This window comes from Myotis daubentonii, chromosome 3 (genome assembly GCF_963259705.1).
Source record: "Myotis daubentonii chromosome 3, mMyoDau2.1, whole genome shotgun sequence".
Lineage (NCBI taxonomy): Eukaryota > Metazoa > Chordata > Mammalia > Chiroptera > Vespertilionidae > Myotis > Myotis daubentonii.
The window spans coordinates 58,092,226-58,114,573 of record NC_081842.1 but is presented as its reverse complement, the minus strand read 5'-3'; the positions used below and the strand labels follow the sequence as shown (position 1 = coordinate 58,114,573).

General features: G+C 51.8%; 1 protein-coding gene across 1 annotated transcript in view; it reads right to left on the bottom strand.

Moving 5' to 3' along the window:
• Positions 1–19,294, bottom strand: part of SEMA5B (semaphorin 5B) — a 115,942-nt gene extending 96,648 nt beyond the window's left edge. Inside the window, exon 1 of the mRNA XM_059687648.1 lies at positions 19,025–19,294. The gene's annotated coding sequence lies outside the window, so the exon portion shown is untranslated. The remainder of the gene's footprint in view (positions 1–19,024) is intronic.
• Between the last annotated feature and the right edge of the window lie 3,054 nt (positions 19,295–22,348).

The window sequence follows — 22,348 nt, the reverse complement described above, 5'->3', positions numbered from 1 at the left end:
CTGGAGCTCCCGCAGGGAGACCATGGCAACTGTGCAGCCATACAGAGGGCCTCAGGCGCCGAGGCAAAGGCAGGGAAGGTGTCAGGGGTTCGCTCCCCGGCTGTCCCTGCGATTCACCTGGAGCCCTGAAAATACAGACGCCACGCGCTGACGGGACATATGGAAGGCCTCTTTGATGGTGAGGCCTGGGCTGCAGTCGTTTTTAAAGCCCCCAGGGGATTCTAACGTGCTGCCAGGGAGAACAGTTAAATCATGCATCCCTTTCAGAATGGGCATAGCAACAGAAAACAGGACCCAGGGCTCAGGGATGTGCTTCAGCTCGAATATGGGCCTCCCTCCAAAGCATGGCCCAGCAGGTCCCAGGGGCACCCCACCCAATGCCGGCACAACCCAGAATTAGAAGGGAGTAGGTTGGCCTCTTTTCCTTACAACCTTGACCTCAAGGCTGGGCAAGACCAAGCGGTTTTGCTGACCTAGAGCCCAGAAGCATCCTGCCCCTCCCTTTCTGAAACTCCTTCTGAGTTCTTTTCTTGCCTTTAAAAAAAAAAAAAATAGTGCAGCCTGGCCGGCGTGGCTCAATGGTTTCGTATGAACCAGGAGGTCACGGTTTGGTCCCTGGTCAGGGAACATGCCTGTGTTGCGGGCTCCATCCCCAGTGGGGGGCGTGTAGGAGGTAGCCGATCGATGATTCTCTCTCATCATTGTTTCGATCTCTTTCTCCCTCTCCCTTCCTCTCTGAGATCAATACAAATAATTTAAATATATAAATAAAAATTAAAAACTACTCCAGTGTGCCAGAGGGATGACTCCATGTTAGAGCTGCCCAAGAAGGGAGAGGCTGCTGCTGCGGCTGGTGGGCCCTCTGGGTAGAGGTCTTCAAGGTCAACCAACCCCACACAGGTCTGGAGAGGAGAGGCGGGGCTTACCCTGGGGGGATGGGGAAGAACCTGAGGCGGCTGACCCTGCTGGGTGTGCAGCAAGAAGTCCTTGGCGCGTCCAGAACTCCAGGGCTCAGGGCAGAGCAGAGGCCAGGCACCCCAGAGCCCCCCAGGATCCTCACACTGACAGCAGGGGCTTCGGGCTATTATGGGACAGAGCATGGAGTTTGCAACTGGAAACAAGGGCTTGAAACTGCCTCTTAGTAGATGTGCAGCCTGGGACTCATTCTTTCTGGAGAATTTCTTCATCTCCTGTACCAGATGCAGAATTGCTTGCTATTGGTTTAAGAATTAAATGAGATAATGTACAGAAAGCGATGGGAATGGTGTCTGGCATGGGGTTCCGTAAAGGGAAGTTGTGGCCTCTGGGAGAAGAAAAGGTTCTTGGACAACAGTAAAGTACTCCATTAAAAAGGGATTTGTCAACATCATCAGTGCCACGGAGGCCAGAGCAGGTGAAAGTGAATTATCTGCGACTATAAAGAGTATGAGGGGCCCAGGCTGTTCACAGGGATGGACCCTGCACCCAGGGCAGGCAGAGGTGCGGCCCAGAGCTCAGCAGACTTCAGTGGAATCATTGGTTCCTGCCTCACTTGGTAGCTGTTAGCGTCTCAAAGGAAGAGCGCTATTCACCCCACCTCTGCAGCATCCAGCACAACCCTGGCACATGGTGAAGGCTCAAGTCACTGTTTGTCACTATTGGACATTCAGTCAGTTTGAGGTGGAATCGGAGAGGTTGGTAGCACAGGTCGAGGGGTCGAGTCTGTGAGCTTGAAGAAGGTCCATCTGTTACACCACCTGAGAGCTGCTAGCGCCCAGAGCACTGAGCAGGCAGCGCCACAAGCTGCCGGATCCCGGGCACCAACGCCAGCCTCCACCCTCTCTTTCCTGGCCGGCTCTTCCTTCTGGATGTGGACCCACATGTGGGGTGTTGAGGCTGCAGGGGTCCTGACACAGAGATGCCACCATGATTCTCCAGTTCACTGCAAACACCGTTACCCATAATGCAAGTGCTTCTCAAGGATTTAACTTAGAACCAGGCAGAGTTTGGGCACAGTCCCATCAGAGTCAGCCCAAACAGGAGAAACATGGTTTATTTGGTGCCTCAAAGGACGGATCATTCTAGCACAGGCCACTCAGCAGCCCAGAGCTCAGCCTCCCACCCACCGATCTTCCCATCTCAGAAAGGGCACCAGATGTGTCAGACCCAGGAAACGGGTCTCCTTATCACGGATGAAATGACCCGAGGGCTGCGGTGAGCAGGGTTAGCTTTCTGTCGGTGCTTTTGAGATCTGAGCCTCTCCAAAGCTCTTCACCAGCCCCATCACCCCAAACCTCTAAGACAAATACAGGGTGTGATTCGGGCTACACATCTGGGCTGTGCAGCCAGGGGGCTCTGTCACTGAGGTTAGGGGATTCCTTCAAAGGCAGGGGCAGGAACACCAGTCATACAGACAATCTGTCCTCACGTGGGAGGCCCACAGGCCATTGCTGAATGCACAGAAGGAGGTGGTGGTCAGTAAGCCCCTCTCCTGGAATTGCTGAGCCCCTTCACCTGTCAGGGCTTCAAGGGAATGGAGAGAACCAATAAGGTAGAGACTATAACCTGGGGCCAGTTACTTAACAACCAGAGCCTCAGTTTCCCCATTCATAAGATAGGGAACAACTCTTGGGATGGTCCCCTGGGGATGAGAGAGTGTGAGTTTAGAGATGAGAATGTCAGGCACAGTGAGCGTCCAAGGCAGGGTCGCCCCAGTGCAGCCTGGTCGCACATGAGCAAGGTCAGGGTTGTGTGGGTCCAACACAGCAGACTGTGGGACATCAGGGGTCAGCCTGGCCATTGACTTACCCTGATGCCCTGTGCATATAAGAAGACAGGAGATGGAGTCTGGAGTTTTGCACAAGAATGGGAAATCTGAATTCAGACCAGAGTGACAGGGTGGCAGACACCCCTCAGGCCTCCATGAAATAAACAACACACACACACACACACACACACACACACACACACACACACAGGGTTAACTTTCCTATTGGAGGATCAGAAAGTGCCCAGGCACAGGCTCCTGGCAGGGGTGCAGGCCTGGGTGTGGTCACTAGGGGGCTGGGATGGCACAGAGGCTGCTGCCCTAGGAGATCACAGTAGTGGGAACCAGGATAGGGGTGGGGGCAGGGCTGGGGGCAGAGACCAGGCTGTGTCATGGAAGGGTAGAACGGCTTCCCATAAAAGCTTCCCCACCTTCTCCTCAGGACGCAGAATGATCCAGAGAAACGGAGAGCCCTGTGCTTCCCAGCAGTGACAGAGCTTCTGAACAACTGCAGTCTCAACAGCCTCCATCAGAAAAGATCTGCACAACCAACATGCGCGAACCCCTAGTGTCCAACCTCCACTCCATCACCAAACACATTTCCCTGGTTCTCTCTGACACTCTTTTTAAAAATATATATATTTTTTTATTGATTTCAGAGAGGAAGGGAGAGGAAGGGAGAGATAGAAAAACCAATGATGAGAGAGAATCATTGATCTGCTGCCTCCTTCACGCCCCCTACTGGGGATCGAGCCCGAAACCCGGGCATGTGCCCTTGACAGGAATCAAACCTGGGACCCTTCAGTCTGCAGGCCAATGCTCTATCCACTGAGCCAAACCAGCTAGGGCTCTCTGACACTCTTGATCGACAGGAGTCTGCAGGCAGCCAGCCAACTGCTAGGAGAGGCCCTTTGTCAGGTGGAAAGAGCACTTGCTTCTGTTCACTGGGCCCTGGGTTCAAATCCTGCCTCGCACTCTACCTCTATATGGCCGCACAATGTTAGAACGGTTTCTTAACCTCTCTGAAGTCTTTCTTCATGTGCAAATTGGCAGCTTATCTCTACCTATAGGCCTCCATGAGAACTAAAATGAGATGTGCACAATAGGTCCTCATACATGGCAGTCATTACTGAGAATACAAAGCCGATTCCACCTGCATTAATTCCCAGGGCTGGAACACTCTTCCACCCTGGGCTGCCTGTGCCTTCTTCTCCCCTACCTGCCCCCGCCCCCATGCTCCTTTGCACCCCCTCCCCATCCCTGTCCCACCGAGGCCCAGGCCTATGTGGAGACCTCTCCCTGGTCCTGGCTCTCACGGAGAGGAGTTTCTGAAGTGGGAACCACTTCAGACAGTTAGCCCAGTGTGCCAATCTCGGAGCAATCTCTCACCCAGCAGGACAAGGCTGTGAAGTGTAATTAAAGCCACGGGTGCATTAGGAGTGGCAGCCGTCTCACCAAGAGGAGCACCTCACCACCACTCATCCTGCACCCAGAGACTTGGCCCAAAGGTCCAGGAGGCAGGAGCCACAGCACTTCCCCAAGTCCGGGTCCTCCTCCTCCTCCACCCCAGCCTCCTCCAACTAAGTCATGCCACAGCTGTCTTCAATCAGCTGTTTTAATTTCGCTTGCAGTTCACACTCAAGAAGTTTCTTTTGCAGTCTAACTTAAATTCTTCCTTCTACAGCAATGGTTCTCAACCTTGGCTGCACATTAGAATCACCTGGGAATCTTTTTAAAACCCTGATTTCTGGGCCTCATCCTCCGGAAATTCTATTTCTTTGTTACTAATGTTGTGGCCCCACCCCATAACAAAGAAACAGAATTTCCGGAGGATGAGGCCCAGAAATCAGGATTTTAAAAAGATTCCCAGGTGATTCTAATGTGCAGCCAAGGTTGAGAACCACGGCTCTAAAGAGTGATGGAGGGAGAAGGACAGGCGACACGGATGTGAGTGTGGGCTTCATGAAGGTGCCCTGAGAAGTGTCCTTGAGAAGGGCAGAGCCTTGAACCCCACCCCACCCCCAACCATGAGAAGATGGTGTGGTGGTCCTGCAGGATGGAGCCCATGTGATGGATGAAGGGGGAGGGGGAGGGGGAGCACCTCAGTCAGACGGCGGAGAGAGCTGGGAGGCAGCAGGCCCACCTAGGTCGGATGCCTGGGGTTGCCTTACTAGTTACCGAATACCCCTGTGTCTCAGTCAGCCCATCTGTAAAATGGGGGTAACAAGTCATAGCTGCTCTTAGGGCTTCCAAGAGCTAAAATACATACAGCTTTTCAATGGCCTGGCACAATATACCAGTAAGTTCTCAGTAAACTTTAGGAAACTTCGTAACACTCCACCCCATTCTGCAAATTGCTCAGGGTCCTGGGGCTTCTTTCCTCTCCATTTCTCTTAGACTCGCTCCTTCTCCATTCCAATGGCCTCACTGCAGTCCTGTCCCTCAACCCCACACGCTGGGCCCAGTCTGTGACCTCCCCTCTCCCCTCCCCACGGGCCTCCCTCTCCCCCGCCACATCAGTCTCCAGCTCACCAGGCCATTCTGCAGACCGGATCGTTTGGTACCCTTGGGCCTCAGGTACTTTTCCAGGTGACCTGCTTTACTAAAAAGAACTCATTTAATTAAATTCTCACAACCACCCTCTGAAGGTATTATGGCCACTTTACAGATGAGGAAACTGAGCTGCAGAGGGGAGAGATAATTTGCCCAAAGTCACCCTACGAGTAAACGGCAGAGCCAGAATTCAAACCCAGATCTGTGCAGCTCCAGGCTACCTTCCAAGCCAGACTCCTCAGCAAAGCACCTGAGGCCTTCTGTGCCTTAGCATCCCTCCTTGCCCCTGATTCATGCCCTGCCCAAAGCCAGTCCAATGCACACACCTCACCTTCATATATGCACTCACCCTCACAGAATCAAAGAGCAAGAATAGAGAGGAGACAAAGAGAGATTTTAGGAATGAGAGAAATTTCAGAAAGGGAGGAGCTGGAAAAGAAAAGAATGTTGAGAGGTAACTAGCATGGTGTCCACAGATTTGGGGGACTTCTCTTGCAGGCCCTACAGTCTCTAGCTTGACTTCTAGCCTCTCATCTGGGCAAGGGATTCCACGGAAAGGAAAGAGAGAGGAGGCCGAAGCCGGAGCTGGTGAAAGGACTGCAAAAGCTCCAGCTGCTCCGAATGAGTTCAAGCCACTTGGCTCGGTGCACATCCCAGGGACCTGAAACATGCAAATGAGGCCGAGCACAGCTGTGGGGATCTTGCAGGAATCCTGACAGGATCCTAGCAAGCACTGGAAGGGCTGGGAGGCCTCAGGCCGGCCACACCGTCCTCACATCCAGAGAGGGGTCTGAGGTGGTTTCTGCAAACACAAAGAAGAAAGCTTGATGTGCCTCTTGAGCAAAATTACTGAAGAGACTGTGCACGGAGGGCAGTGGGCACGTAGCAAGGGCAGCGGAGATGTGATCAGTGTGTGCTCAGTAATGAAGTCCTGTCAGGCAAAACTCTTCTCCGCTGACAGGGTCACCAGGCTGGCAGATGAGGGAAATGGGGTTCACCCATGTAACTGATCTTGAAAACATCTGACAGGCTCTTCCTGAAACTGTTGTGTACAAGCTAGAAAGGGAAGCTAGAAGGTGGTCGCATTAGTGGGTAAAGGAGGTGGTCACACAATCGCACCCAAGATTACTCACCAGGGGGTCAAGGCCCCTGGGCGGGAAGTGTGCGTGTGCTGGAAGGCACTGACCTACCCCACCACATGTAACTCTTATCAAACCCTTAGGTCAACATATGGGAAGAGACAGGATCCAAAGTATCTTAGTCAGCTGGAGAGATGGACTGCTGAAGTGAATTAGGGAAAAATGGAGAGTCCCAAACATAAGACCCCAAAAAAGTACAATACTATTATGGGTTCAACTGTGTCCCCCCAAAAAACTCGTATGTTCAACTTTTAACCTCCAATACTTCAGAATGTGACTTCATTTGAAAATAGGATCATTGCAGATGTAATTAGTCAAGATGAGGTCATACTAGAGGAGGGTAGTCCCTAATTCAATATAACTGGTGTTATAAAATGGGGAAAGGTGGACACAGACAGGCACACAGGGATAACACCATGCAAACATGAAGGTAGAGATCAGGGTGATGCTTCTATAAACCAAGGAATGCCAAACATTGCCAGTAAACTACCAGAAGTTAGGGTAGTCTTCGGAAGGAACCAACCCTGCCAGCACCTGGGACTTCTGGTCTCCAGGACTGTAAGACAATACACTTTTGTTGTTTGAGCCATCCAGTTTGTGGTACTTCATCAGGCTGCCCAAGCAAACTAACGCAAGCACAAAGACACAACTGGAAGATGAGACTGACTACCAGATCACGTTAGCAACCTGGGGCTATTGGTTGGATATAAGCTCAGTAAACATCAGAAGGACCAGGTGTGGCTGCCACAAACAGTCAGAGCAGAATTGAGGCTGCATTAATAGCAGGTGTGGTGCCTGGACTGATGAAGATGTGCTAAATGGATCTCACCTGGAGGACCAGATTTGGTCCTGATGACCTCAATTTAAGACAAGTAGGAGGTTGCCCAGAGATGGCGAGACAAGTCAGAGAAGAACTAATGGAGGTGGGGAAGAGGTGGAAGGCAGTTGGTCTCCAGTATTTGCAAAGCTGTGGCATGCAGTGACTGGCTATGCCTGAACAGTCCCATGGGGGAAGAGACAGAGCCCATAGGAAGAGACACAGACTGCAGAGAAATGTAAGAATCTCTACTAGACATGTTAAACTTGAATGGGCCACCCTGTGGGGAGATGAGCTTTCTGTCTCAGAGGAACTCAAGCCTCCACCAGCTGACCACTCAGCAGGGACTGGTACAGGGGACTCCACAGTCTTACAGCACCAAGAAGGGCACACTCACATTCCCCACCTGAGTTGACACCAGCGATTCAGGCTTTTTACCCATTTAAAGTAAAGGGCCATGGTGAGATGGCCTAGCCTCAAGACCTTTCATTGATGGCTTTAGCAAATACAATTGCCTGTGGAGGGCAGTGAATCTAAACCTATAGTTTGGCCAGACCTGGCCCACTGGAGGGATGAACCTGCTCAAGCTCACAAGGACAGGGGTCCCAGAAGGACAAGGGGTGGGAAGGAAAGTGGCCCTGGATCTCCATTGTCCAGGGATGGAGAGAACTGTCAGCCCAAGACTTAACCAACTCCTCACTTGAGGGAGCCCCATGCTGGTGGGTGCTGTGAGGGGATACAAAGGAGCCTAGGGGTTTGGAAAGAGGTTTCTGCATGTGAGGCAACGCTGATGCTAATACGAAGAGCCATCCCAAGATGACCTGATACTGTAGTGAGCACCCACATGAGCTGCCGGGAGCCGGTCCATGCTTGCTGTTTCAAGGGACCTGGCATATATGGCATACTGTTCTTAATATGTTTGCTCACCTTCTTGGTGCTGTGTTTTAACCAAGGTCACCTCTCCGAGAAAGGTTGAATCCCCAGGTAGGGATTTTCCCCTGAAGTTAGGGAGGGAATAAAACCCCTCAACTAAGTGCCAGGCGGGTAATTAATCCCTTTAACTACGAACAATCATGCTTAAACTACATAATCTTTTCTCCCTGGAATGGAGATAAGAAACGCCCTAACCTTTGTAATAGACATTGATAGGATTGAATCAACTGGTATAAATACAGTTGTAACAAGACAGAAACAGACAGAACTCAGAACACAGAACACAGAACACAGGGCTTGGAAGACAGGACCAAGAGAGACAGAGCCTAGGCACAGAACCTACACAGAACGTTCTCTAGAGGCAGAAGAACTTCGCTGGAGAGAGCATGCCGGAGGATCCTGGAGAGGGACTGGCCTCGGAGCCTAGAGACAGAGCCTAGCGGGAGAACATGGCAAGGGATCCTGGACTGAACCTGACTACAGAGATTGGCAGGAGAACCTGACTGGAACCTGGACACTGAACCTGACTGGAGAGCCTGGACAGAACCTGGCTGGAGAACCAGCAGAACCTCTCTGGAGATCCTGGCTGGAGATCCTGGCTAGGCTCCTGATCAACTGAACGCTGTCTCCGTGACATTCCTTCTTCGCCGACTCCGTCCACACCTTTGGGAACCCCTGGACCTGCTGGGGTTGGACCCCGGCAATGAGCTATGCCACTTTATTTAATCCTCCCTTAAACTAGGCCTCCCTCATTTTACAGCACAAAAAGGAGGCTCAGAGAAGGAAAAGAATTTATGTAAAACCCACAACCAAAAACCAATCAAGCTCAGTTTGAACCCACGTCTGTCTCATCCCCAAGCCCATGCTTTTCCCAAGGTTCTACACAGCTTCCTCAGCAAAGGACTACAGGCTGTAGAAGTGCCACAAACGTCAAACAACAGAAAGAACCACCCAGTGTGGTCTAAAGCGGTGTGTCCCATTTCGGCATGCATCAGAATGGCCTGGGGGCTGGGTAAAGCACAGGTGGCTGGGCCCCTCCCCAGGCGTTGCCAAGTTAGTAGGTCTGGGGTTTGGCCCAAGAATGCAACTCCCCAGGTTCTGGCAGTGCCGATGCCGCTGGTCGGGGACCTCACCTTAAGAACCACTGCTCTAGAGCAATCAGGAAAGACAGCGGTGTCCTCCAGACTCAGGGCCACAGAGATGGATGTGTGCTGCCTGGTGGGTCACCTGTCTTGGGGAGGGAGGGCCCCAACAGCATCTCAGGCAGCAGGACGGCCAGCCGGTGCTGCTTCACTAGGAACCCGTCTGGTTGGGGAGATGCTCCTTCTAAAAAAATCCAGCGTCTTGTACTTTCCACTCTGGAATTCCTGGTTCTCCCAGATTGACAAGCTCTGTTCTCTTCTATAGGAAGTCCAGTTTCTTCTTCCACCACGACCTCCAGGGTTTTCTCCCTCTCTAAACAGACAGGCTGCCTTCACCAGACCTCGTGTGGCTGATGTTGCATGCCCTCCACTGAGCCCTCTCAGAAATGAGAACACAGTGACCAGAGAGAACCCAATCTGGACCCTGCACGTCTCTGAGGTGGTGGAAGATGGTGGTGCTGTGAGCCATCCCATCACCCTGTCAGCTCCTATGAAGCCTGTGAACAATTAAACCCCTCGGATCTTTTTCTCAGGATCTGCAGCCAAATCAAGTCTGCGCCACCCCCAACCCCCTCGTGAACTTGAGTAATTAATTTCTTCCATCTAAATGCGACTTTCCATCTGCCCCTGTTAAATTTCATCTTGTTGGTTTAAACCCAGCATTGCAGTCTGCTGAGATCATTTTGAATATTTATTCTAGCTTTTATAGGAGCTGCCCATCACAGCCTTGTCACCAACACATTTGATAAGCTCGCTTACTCCAGTTTCATCCAAGTCATGCCAAAAATGTGAAGCTTCATTTTTCAGAATCTCACCTGCCACAAAACATCTTCCCCTTTGGAGGCCCTAATCATATGATCATACTTCTCCAAATCAGACTTTCTAGAGTCTAGGGAAGATCTCTGGGCATGTCACTTCTTTCCTTGGCTGTTATAAATGCCAGGCTGATGTGGTCACTTTCATCTGAGTACTATCACACCATCACCTAGTTCTTGGTCATGGTCAGAATCATATCCGAAGGACGGTCCATTGCTATTTCTCTACCTTCTGGGCAATGACGATGCTATAAAGGCAAGAATGCAAAAATGTATCTGATCCTCCACTTAAAACAGTATTTGATATCCAACAGAAGTCAGGACATCTATCCCCCCATCATTACTATAGCATGCCTCCTTGACAGCTTTATGATCCAGACTGGGAAAGTAGCATCCAAATGCTTCCAACTGGGTGGGGAAGCTGTCATAGGGATATGTCATAACTTGGACCTGCTCAGTTGCAAGGCATGCTGGGATCTTGGCAGCTGGTCAGTGAGGAGGCAAGAAATGTTTTCTGGCGTGGGATCCCTGGAGAAAGGGGTGAGGACAGATTCAAGGAAGTGGAAAGGAAAAGGGCGCCTTGATGAATAGCATCCCCCCTCTTCTGCCATTCACATGTGAGATCCGCCCTTCTCTGCTGCAGAAAGGCATGCTATACGTTGGTGGGATGCTGCTGGAGCATGAGCCAAGGATGGAGAGAGGTATATGCAGTGGTGAAGTGTGTAGTCTCTGAAGCCAGACAATCTAGATTTACACCCCAGCTCTACTACTTATTAGCCGTGTGACCTTGGGCAAATTGTTTTTCTCTCTCAAGGTTTCAGTTTCCTCATGTGGAAAGTGGAGACAAAAATAGTACCTGCACACAAGGCACATGGGGATTAAAAGAGATAATGCATGTACGAAGAGCGTCTGGTACATAGTAACAGCTCAATAAATAACAGCTGTATATGGAACAACAGCTCGAGGGCACTGAGTGTTGCTAGTTCTGGGGCTGGAGGTGTGAAGAGAAAAGTGCTAAGAAGGTAAAAGAAGAAACTTAAGTCTGGGGTTAGGGGGAGCAGAGTGGAGCTCACCTGAGGGGTGAGGCAGCAATTTGTGAAACTGACTTGAAGGTGGAGCCTAGGCATGAGGCTAGATAAGGATGGGACCTTCAGGTCAGGTCGGACAGAGCAGCCAGTTTGAAGCCTCAGAGGAGTTCTGTGAAAAGTTTGTTTGCTTCAGCTCTAATACAACAATTTTTAATTGCTATAGGAAGTCAGTCAAAAATTGTCTAAATGGTCCATGTTAAGAAGTACAAATATTCCACCTCTAGAAACCTGTTCTGAAGACATAATCCTCAATAGGCACAGAGATTTATATACAAGGATGCTCGCTGCAGCATCATTTATAATAGTAAAGAATGATTTACAAGCTAGATGTCTGAGCCACAGGGGATTCGTTAAATAAATTATGGCACATCCATATGATGGAATAGCAGGCAGCCATTAAAAAGCCCATTTTAGAAGAATACTTAAGACTTGGGGAAATTATCACAATATGTTACAAAATAAAAAAGGCTGGTTACAAAAGAGCACAGACAGTACAATCACAATTTTAAAATATCGAATGACTGCATATTACTTTCATAAATGTTTTAAGACAAAATGACCAAAAAGAAGTTACTCGAGAAAGGGGCTCCCACAATCAGCTTATAATAGAAAGTGGTTAAATTCAGAACACGGGAACACACACAGTAGCGTGATCTGCATGACAGGAGCTTTGTTAGAACCTACTAGGGAGGCCCTGGCTGTTTGGAAGGGCTGAGGGCGAAGAGAATTGGCATGCCCATGGCGTGAGGCCAGGTGGAGCCTAGGAAAGAAGACTTAGGTCGGTGGCTCTCAACCATGGCTGCATATTAGAAGGTGAAAAAATACCAATGCCCAGGTCCATCCTCAGGAATTCTGACTTCATTGAGGTCTAGGATAAGGCTGGCCATCTCTACGGTTTTCAAAGCTCTTCAGGTGATTCTAACAGGGACCAGTGAATTCGTGTTGCGCTGGACCAGGCTACTGTTACCTGTATACAGAGGACACTGGAGCCTTGCTCCCTAAATGGTCCATGTGAACCCATTTAGACTGAGCCCAGCATGTGAACAGAGACTCATCCTGGAAGCTCGAAAGAAGCTAAAAGGAAGCAGGTGGCCCCAAGACACTTGGTCTACGCAGGGAAATGACTCTTAGCTTTGGGGGACAATTCACAGAAGTGCTCCTTAAGAGCTGGCCTATTTGGGAGCTTTTGCCACAAGGACACTGCTCTCCACTTGAGAGTCCTGATGGGACCCTGTTATCAGCTGACTCCACAGACTGCAAGTACAGGTGAGTCTACAAAAGGGAGAAGGGAAGGCAACCGGGATCCTGGGAAATCTACAGGGACCTGACTCTGCAGAAGCTGGAACTAGTGGTATTTTCCTCTCTGTTTTGCTTTTGAGCAGAAACACACTTGGGCCAACGGAGCCATGTGCAAACCTTAAACGTAATCTGCTTTGAGTGGATGAGGCCTCCCAGGGCCTCCTAGTTTCTCCCAGGCGCCTTGAGGGAAGAGGAGCAGAGGGAACAGGTTGCTGGAAACAAAAGTCTGTATTAAATGATAAGATCTCCCAGCTCTCATTACAGGCATAGAGTTACTCAAGGCACCAAAAGAAGGGAAAGAAGAGGCCTGGGTCGGGTGGTGTACACACTGGAGCCATACATCCCTGAATAATTAAGAGCGAACTGCAGCTCTTTTGTACTCCTTAAAGTGGGGCTTCTGGGGGGAGCCTTCAGGACAATGCCCAGGGCAGTATGGAGGGAGTTTTGGCTCAGGTGAACTAGTGGGGTTGGCAAGTAGGGATGGATCTAAATTGCTGCCCTACCAGCCATTTCCCTGAAGTTGCCTGCCTCACATCACTCTTGCAAAAGAACAGAGCTGCAGATAACCCAAGATGCTGGGTGATCAAACCATACACAAAGTTTATACCTGCATGTATGTGAGTATATTTACACACACACATATATGGCAGATCTACCTTCCAAATGATGTTTGGCACAGGCGGAGGATAGCGGAAAATGCACTCTCTGAAGATGCCGGGACTGGCACTCAGGGGGTTATCAACAGTGGGGCTGGACAGTAACTAGAAACTGGCTTGAGACTAAACATCCATAATAAATAATCCACAAAGAGGGGAATGAACCACTCCTAGAAAATCAAGAATTGACTATAAACTCCAACCAAAACCACTGGCCTTGATGGTCAGAAAGAGCCTGTGGGTTGGTTCATCTGACACCTCATTTTTACAGATGGGGAGTCTGGATTAAGCAGAAACGCGCCCGTGGAGAAGCCACCTTCGTTTCCAACCCAGCCTCCTCCTTCGGGAAAGTAAACCTACCTCCTCTAATTTGATCCTCGGGGGACTGGCGGAACAGACGGTCACCAACCATCCTCCAGAACCAACCCTTCCTGTCATAGGAGAGGCCACAGAGATATTGTTGTTTCAAATGCAAAGATATTCCGATAATACTGACAAGGCTTCAAATTCAGATGAGTTCCAGGTGCAAGGCTGATTAAGTCATCCTTAACAAACGCAGAAAGGCAATGCTGTGGGCTGAGTCCCACCATGACACCGTCCTGGCAGGACTCGGCACACAGCCTTGCCTTCCAAGCTTTCATTTGCTCAGGGAAAAGCCCAATGAAATCCTTGGCCTCTTATTTCAAGTCAGAGTGGAGGAGGATGAGCAGCCCAACTGTGGCGAAATGTGCTCAAGGTCAAACTCTCCCAAGCCCAGTCTCCAGCCCAGGGTCCCTTCTCTGGCTTTCCCCACTGTGCCATCTCGTTTTTTTCTACTTTGAAGCTACCATGTACAGCAGTTTCTCACTGGTGAGCCCCCAAGTAATGACCGAATTAAAGAGTGCATTCTGCAAGGTTTGGTTTTCATCTCTCAGGCTCACTAAAGCACAGCACGAAAGCAGAAGGGCAGGACGGTGACATGCAAGGCCACAGAGCAGTCAGCACCCCTTTCCCTTTCTGAACTCTGCTCCCAGCTGGGACCCACCCCTGCCACTCTCTAGCTTTCCAGCCTGTTGTAAGGGGGATTTCTTCAGAAAGAAAGTCTTAAAGGAGATTCTTCCATTGGAGACAGAGAATGGCATACACAGAGATCCCCTTCCAGCTTACCCATCAAGGAGCCATCTCCTCAGCTGAGGCAGATGTCACCAAACCAAAATTCAAAGAGCAAGAGTTTCCAAATGCATGCACTATACCAGTCAAATCCAGGGGTTGCCCACACACGCTGTAAGAGAAAGGCTTAATTCAGTCAACTCAATGAAACCATTCGTCAAGACACTTGCTTTGGCCTCTTGTTATACATTTAAGACCAAATTAGTTAGGCTTTGTCATAAATTTAAGACCAACTTAGCGATGGCTAAACTCAAATGCAAAGGTATGAATGTGAAGCAAACTCATTCATTAAAGGTTGTTATTTCCAATACACACACACACACATTCACACAAAGTCATCGGTTGGTGAAGACAAGCTAGTCATCAAGATGACTGAATGAGGCAAAGGATGGTCCCAGGACACACTGGGGTTCAGACCCTGAAGTATAAATAACCAATACTCCCTCCCAATAGTTCTCATCCCCAGATCACCAGGCACAAGGCAGGTGTTCAACCCCACTTAATGAGTGAGGAACCTGAGGCATGAAGAGGGGACTTGGAAATAAGGAAACAACTAGCTCTCTCAGCCTTCCCCCCAAATCCTTTGGACAACTCCACATTAGCAGTCAGGTCATCCAGACAAACCCACAGGTAAAACACAACCCACAGTAAATTTCATCTTAGAAGTTGAGGCAATGCTAGTAATTGTGCTCCCCTAACACACTGATTCACCTCCATCCAGGGATTTCAGAGACAAAACTTGTCTACTGTTGTATCCATAGCTTCTAGCACAGTGCCTGGCACACAGCAGGTGCTCAGTAACTGACAAACACCTTAGAGTACTGCCACTGGTTTATCTCATCTACCTGGTTTACAGGCAATAAAAAGTCAATGCTTGAGAACCATGGGGAACACCTGACTGGGGGGCAGCAGAGCTCAGCTCTGGGTCCTTTAAGGCAAGATGACAAGGTAACAAGCACTTCTAATCAGGGATCTTGTCCTTTGCCTTCTGTGTCCATTCTACCACCTCAGTCCTCAATAAAAGTGGTGAATTGGTTGATTGTATAGCCGTGATCTGAGTTGCTATCTTGTTGACTTTCCCTGTGGGATACAGGAGGGTGACCAAGATTAAGAACAGGAGTGTCATGATCGATGTTCAAAATAATTCAACCCGACAGCATCTTCTTCCCAAGTGCACACTCCATCCACCAATCTTCAGCCTCACCAGGCTGCTCCTCCATAAACGTCTGCCATCCCTCTGCCCCCATGATAGAGCTCCTCTTTCCCTTTTTAGACCCAAATTTGAGGCCCAGGGCTTTCTGAATATTCCTTGGGATCCCCCAACAACCTAATGTGAGCTTCTGGCCTCTTCTCTTTCAACCCCTGCATAAAGCATTACTATATTAGAAGCAAAAAGTTAGGTTTGGATTTTTTTTTCTTTCTCCTAAAGGAAAAAATTGGTTTACACTCACTGGGCTCCACAGGTGGAGGAGGGAGGGGAGGGACATGAGACCCGAGTTCCAGTCTTGACTCTGTGTCTAAAATCTTGTATCAATGGATACGAAGTGCTAGATCTGTATAAGACAGGACAGCTCCCCAACCTCAAGGAACTCATCATCTATAGAAGAGTCCTGGTGGCCCTGAGAGTGAGGGTGAGCTGGAGGTCCACCAGGTCAGAGGGAGGACTGGGCTGGTGGGGCGTTCCAATCAATCCCCAAAGTACAGGGAAACATGATACCATGTGCACACAACGAGACGAGATCACGTCTTAGAATCATAATTTCTTTTTTTAAGTATATTTTTATTGATTTCAGAGAGGAAGGGAGAGGGAGATAGAGATAGAAACATCAATGATGAGAATCATTGATTGGATGCCTCCTGCACACCCCCTACTGGGGATCGAGCCCACAACCAGAGCATGTGCCCTTGACTGGAATCGAACCCCGGACCCTACAGTCCGCAGCTCTATCCTACAGCTCTATCCACTGAGCCAAACCAGCTAGGGCAGAATCATAATTTCTTAATCTGCAGATATAGGGGTCAGACCACTCCAGGGCTGCACATTGGTTTTGTTTGGACCATTGTTATTTGGCCAGTTTGACTTTGAATAACCAGTTGTCCCCAGGCCCAGCCACTTTAAACTGCTTGATCAGCACCTTGTTACCTGCCTGCCCTCTGTGGGCATTTGAGTTGGTGACTCCCCTGACATGACAGTCTCCTCCAGCTTTGAACCTCAGTAAGAAGTAACTGATAGAGGGACTTTCAACCAGGCCAGGAAGGATACCCTAGGACAAAAAGGCTTCTGTGATTCCTCCAGTCCCAGCTGGGAGGGGCAAGCCACAGAGCCAGCATGGACCTCTCAGCTGGCTTCTCTGCCTTTCCAGTCCCACTCCGGGAGTGGGAAGGGAGCCCCTCCCTGTCCATCCCTTCTCCTGTCCCACCCTCCCTATCAGCACAGCTGTGGGGAAGGGGTCAGTCTACAAGCCCAGCTCTCAGTCGCACCTGAGTCATCAGGCGTTCCTCAGCCAGTCCTCCCCTAAGCCCTGGGTCACCATCTGGCACGGAGCCCTTGCTGCCTTGTACAGCCTTTGCATTTTTCTGTTCATGTTCTCCTCACTCTTCCCCCTGCCCGCCCCCCCCCCCCCAAAAAAAGCTGGTGAATTTAGCACAGGCTCAGCCTGGTATCTACCAGAACCTGGATGGTACATTGCACACACCAGGTGCTTAACCATGTCCATAGTGATGGTAATGATGGCTGTTTGCAGCTCTGGAGGAGGAACTAACTCCCTGGAAAGGGCCTGACTCCCTGGAAAGAGAACAGAGATGGGCCCAGAAGAAAGAAATTGCCCCCCCCCGCCACACACACACACACCTTCCCCCACATGGCACAACCAGGGGCAGCCCTTCTTCCTGAGTGATCTCCCAAAAGGGTTCTTCCTACTGGTTCTGCCCTCTCTCTCTTTGATATTTTATCCGCCTGCCTTCTCCCTTCCTTCTTGGTTGGGAATCTAGATTGGGGCAGGGTACTGCAGCTTTTCCCAAGCTGCTGCTTCATCTGGCTCCCTTTTTCTAGTGAGGTCCAGTTCTCAAACTCAAGTTCCCCTCTGCCCCTTCCTCAAGGTCATCTATCCCGGATCAGAAAAGGCGAGGCCACTTTTTAATGTCAAGAAGAAATGGGGAGGGGGTCGGGGTAAGTGAGGAGAAGGAAGGGAAGAGAATAGCCTAAAAGATGAGGGGAAATAGGGGTGGGAGGACTGGGAGGCGGGCTTGGCAGGGTAGGGCGGGGGGCGCTGGAGACGGGAGTCTCTGCCTAGCCCTAGGGAGCAGAATGAGGCCGAAGTGGGAAGCCGAGGGGTGGGGGGCTGAGAAATGTGGGAGGAGACTGGATTTTCTAGGGCTGAGGGGGAACTATGGCGGGTGGGGCCGGGGAAGGTGGGATCTTGCTGGGGTCCAGACGCAGGCCGGCTTCCAGGCCCCCATCGCAGTTGCGTAGGCTCCAGCACAGGGCGAGGGAGGAGCGCATCCCGAGGGCCGGCTCCGCTCCGGCTCCCGCCGCTCGGGTTCCCATCGCGGACGCCTGGGGAGGATCGCAGGGTGGGGCAGAGTCCGGCGGTCACCGCTCCCCGTCCAAACTCGGGCCCGCTGCGGCCGGGCGCGGGGGGCGGGCGGTACGACCGGAGGACTGGGCCACCGGGTATGGGAAGAAGGCGAGATCGGCGCTTCAGGTGGCTCCTCCTCGTAGTTTAAAGTTTGCAGCAGGCGAAGGAACCGACTCCGTCCACCCTCTGCAGCCGGCGCCCGCGGCTCGGCCGGATCAACTCAGCCTCCCCTCACCCTCGGCGCGTCCGGCGGCCACTCCCCTCGGGTCCCCCGCCCCGCTCGGGTCCCGGATCCCCTCTCCGGTCTCCATCCCTCCCCAGTGCCCGCGCCCCCCTCTCCCTCCCTCCGCGCTGGATCTCCAACAAGACGTGAGCGGAAAGTGAATGGGCAGCCCGACCACAAAGACAAATTACCATGAGACCAATACATCGAGAAATCGCCGTTCGCGCCCCGGTTCCCGCCGCCGCACCCCTCTCCGCTGGCCGAGGCGGGAACGCGGGGCTCCCCGGCCGCTGCGTCCGGGGCCTGGCAGGGCAGAGTTTGGGCTCCGCAGGGCCGGGCCCGGGCAAAGGTCCTGGAACAACCAGGGCGGGGGCCCCGAAGGTGGCAATGGAGCGGGAACGTCCCCGAGCAACAGATTTTACACTCCGCGTGGGCCACGGGTTCCCACGCACCTCGCCCGCCCGCTCGCTCCCTGCGCCGGGATTACTCGCCCGCCCTCTCTGAACCTCCATCTCCGCGGGTCTCAGAGCCTCCGCCCCGCTCTCTCCCCGCCATTCATTCCACCGTCCCCTTCCTACAGGCCGGCCCCCGGGTCCCCCTCAGGCAGCCCAGACGCGCCGACCCCGGCCGGGCGAGGACCCCGTACAGCCAGGTCCGGAGCGAGCGGGCGGCGGGGGAAAAGGCAGCGCGGAGGGCACCCAAGCCGAGGTGTCTGCGGGCGGCGCGGAAGCCTGAGGACCCCCCTTCGCCGGCCCGACGCCTCTGCCGCCTGGTTCCAACTTGCCCGCGTCCCTGGCCCCTACCCCTCTCCCCGCCGAGTTGCTGAAGTTTGAAACTTGCAGCCCCAGCCAGCGCACGGGCAGCGCCCGCGGTCCCCGGGACTCACCTCCGGGTTGCGGGCGCAGGTGCCTGGTCCCCGGTGGCTCCCGGCTCCGGGAGAGGCGGAGGCGAACCCGGAGGGCTGGCGGCCGGTCTGGGGATTGGGCAGCCGCGCGGAACGGCCTCTGACTCTGGGCTCGGCGCTCCGATGCTGTCCCGACCCGGGCCCGCGCCCGCTAGGCTCGGGCTCCTCTAGCCGCCGCTGGACGCGCGGCCGACCCGCCCGGCTCCGCGGCGCTGGGCGCTGGCGGCAGTCCTCGCGCTCCAACTAGCTCCCGACCCGGCGCGCGGGTGAGAACGGGGAGGAGGGGACGGAGGGAGCTGGAGGGGGAGGGACGGAGGGATCGGCAGTGGGGGAGGAGTTGAGAGCGAGGGGAGAAGAGGAGGGGAGCTGGAGCGAAACGGGGGAGGGGGTGGAGAGGACCAGACGCGGCGCGCGCGTCTGTCGCCAGTCCCGAGGCGTGCGCCAGAGCGCGAGGGGGCGCCCTGCACCTCCCCGTCCCCGACCCGGCCCGACCCTCGCCCCTGGCCTGCCAAGCAAGGGTGCGTCACCCGGGCGTAGGGGTGAAGGGTTGAAGTCCCGTTCAGCAGTCGGCTTTGGAGCGGTGAGACCCAAGTCCCCGAGCACTTGCCGCCTTTTGCTACGTCCTGCCCACCCGTTTTCATGAATCCCCATCTGGAACCTGACTTCCTCCCGGGGCCTCCTCCCACCCTCACCCTGCCCACCCAAACCTTGGGGCCTGAGGAACGTCTCCCTTCTCCCCCGTTCCCAAATTCCCCAGCCCAGTTTGCTAGGGACGATCTTCCTGCCTGTGGATTTGAAGGCGGAAAGAACCGCGTGCAGCACAGAGGAAATCTGGTGTGAACTGCAGTAGAAGAGAGGGCGGCGAGGCTGCTGGGCTGGGCTGGAAAGCCAGAGCTGGCCGCATTAGGGCTGACAAGCTGGACGACCTTAAGTGAACCTCTCCAAGCCTCAGTTTCCTCCTCTATAAATCAGGGTGGGTAATACCTACCATACAGAACAATTTGAAGACCAAGTAGGGGGCTACAGTGAGTAAAATAACACCAGGAACGCTGGGAGGGCATCCAAGAGATTAGCGATTCTGGGAGGCAGTCGGCGAGCGCTCGGAGCTGAGGAGGAGGCTTAGCGATCAAGCTGAGGAAGGCTGCATTGTTGACAAGTTTAATGTCTAGTGTTTCTGGTGGCGAGAAAGCGGAGGGAAGGAGAGGGGCAAGCTTCAGATCCTGTGCCCGAGCTGCGAGTGGGAGGGGAAGGGAGCCCTCTGGTGAAGAAAAAAAGGTATTTAAAATAAAAAAGGTGACCTAAGTGTGTGTGTGGGGGGGGGGGGAGGTTGGGGGAAAACAAAACAAAGAATGAAGGAGAAAGACCAAGGACCTGAAAAAAAATTAAGCCTCCAGAAGTATGATTTTAAGAGATAAACAAAGAGAATTATGAAATAAAAATAGATACGTTGGAAGAAGGAAGGCATTAAAAAGACTTTCTAGTGTATGCCAGAAATTGAAGAAGTAGAGTAAAGCATTTTACATAACAAAATTCTAGGTAAAGAAATTTCCAGATAAAGCTGAGGAATGGAGACAGCACGAATCCCAGAGAAGCAACTTCCCCTACACACACACACACTCACACACACACACACACACACTCACACACACACACACACACACACTCACACTCTTTCTCACTCACACACACACACACACACACTCACACACACACACACACACACTCACACACACACACACTCACACTCCCCTCTGAACCAAGGTGAGAGCAGTTTGGCCAGGATGATGGAAAAGCAAGAAGGGAGTTTATGAGATGTTCTAAAAAGGGAAACAGTGCACAATCTCAGAAATAAAGACTTTCTAGGGCAACAGAAATGCTGAAACTCATAATGTGCAGAATGGAAAGAAACTTGCAAAGATAAGACACACTCTGGCCCAGAGGAGAGAGATGTAGAGAAGAGGATAAAAAGAAGGAAATGGGTGTGTGGGGGCATACCACTCTGGCAGCCCAAACATTTAATTAAGGGTAGAAATCAAGTTGGAAGAGGTAAATCCAGGGCATCCAGTCCAAACATATCATTTTACAGACAAGGGCAATGAGACCTAAAGAGGGGAAGCAATTCTCCCAGAGTCCCAGGCTGGGGTGGGAGCAGGGCTATGAGTGCTGTCTCCCTTCCTCATCCCCATTCCCTACAGAACCGTGGGGACTGCTTTTGCCATTGCAACAATATAAGTGCGTGAGATATATAGACACCTCTTAATTAATACGAAGACATGAGAGTTTCCCATTTGTCTAGTTGGCAGCATAGATAAAATGCCTTCTGAGTTGTTCTGTTAGCAGCAGCTCTCTCTTGGAAGACAATAAAAATCCTCTCCATTTTTCATCCTATTCTCTCAGCCTCCTTCTCTTTTCCATCATGCCTTGATGGTTTTCTCTTTCTTCTCTTCCCACCGTCATTTCCTGCCCTGTCCTGGCTCTCCTCCCCATTATCAATGGCTGTGGGAGGGTCTTGGTTCAGGAAGAGAAGACAGCAGACCCCAGTCTTGGGACACAGGCAAGGAATCCTCCCTTTTCAGGGGAAGCAGGAGCCAAGAAGGGGAGACACCCAAGGAGACACAGACAGAGGAGCAGAGCTGCCTGGGATGCTGGGCTAATTAATCCTAATTGCATCCCACAGTATTGTATTGATTAACAGTGATTACTCAAGAGCTCTCAGTGCAAGACAGCTTCTGAAGTCCAGCCCTCAGGAAGGGACCGTTGCTTTACTAGCCTGGCTCGCCACCACTTCAGGCACCCCTAGAATTTGGCAAGCCCGGCCTCATGAGAATCTCTGAATCATCTGGAGAAAACCTGGAGTGCTGACCCCATCAGGACAGTGTCACCACCACTTTCTGTCACCTTCTTTAAACCTTTGCAATAACCTGTGCAATGATTACTTCTATTAGGAGCAGTTCTCCACCTACTGGAATAGTGTTAATTAAGCAGAATGTACATACCATAATTAATACAGAATTATCCAAAACAAACACGCTAAAGAACAGCAAAAACGGGGGTGGGAAAGAGTTCTTAGAATTCACTCTTGACCTAGAAATTCCAAACTTATCTTGAACTAAGGTGGTAAGGGGTTAAGAAGTAAGCCCAAACTCTTATGCTTCAGGGTGACAAACCTGACCTCTCCTGCCTCCACCAGAGGGCATTTTCTAGGAGATCTGGCTGCCTCTGAAAAACAAGAGTGCAGCCTCTCCCAGGAGTGTGTGTGTGTGTGTGTGTGTGTGTGTGTGTGTGTGTCTGCGCGCATGCATGCCT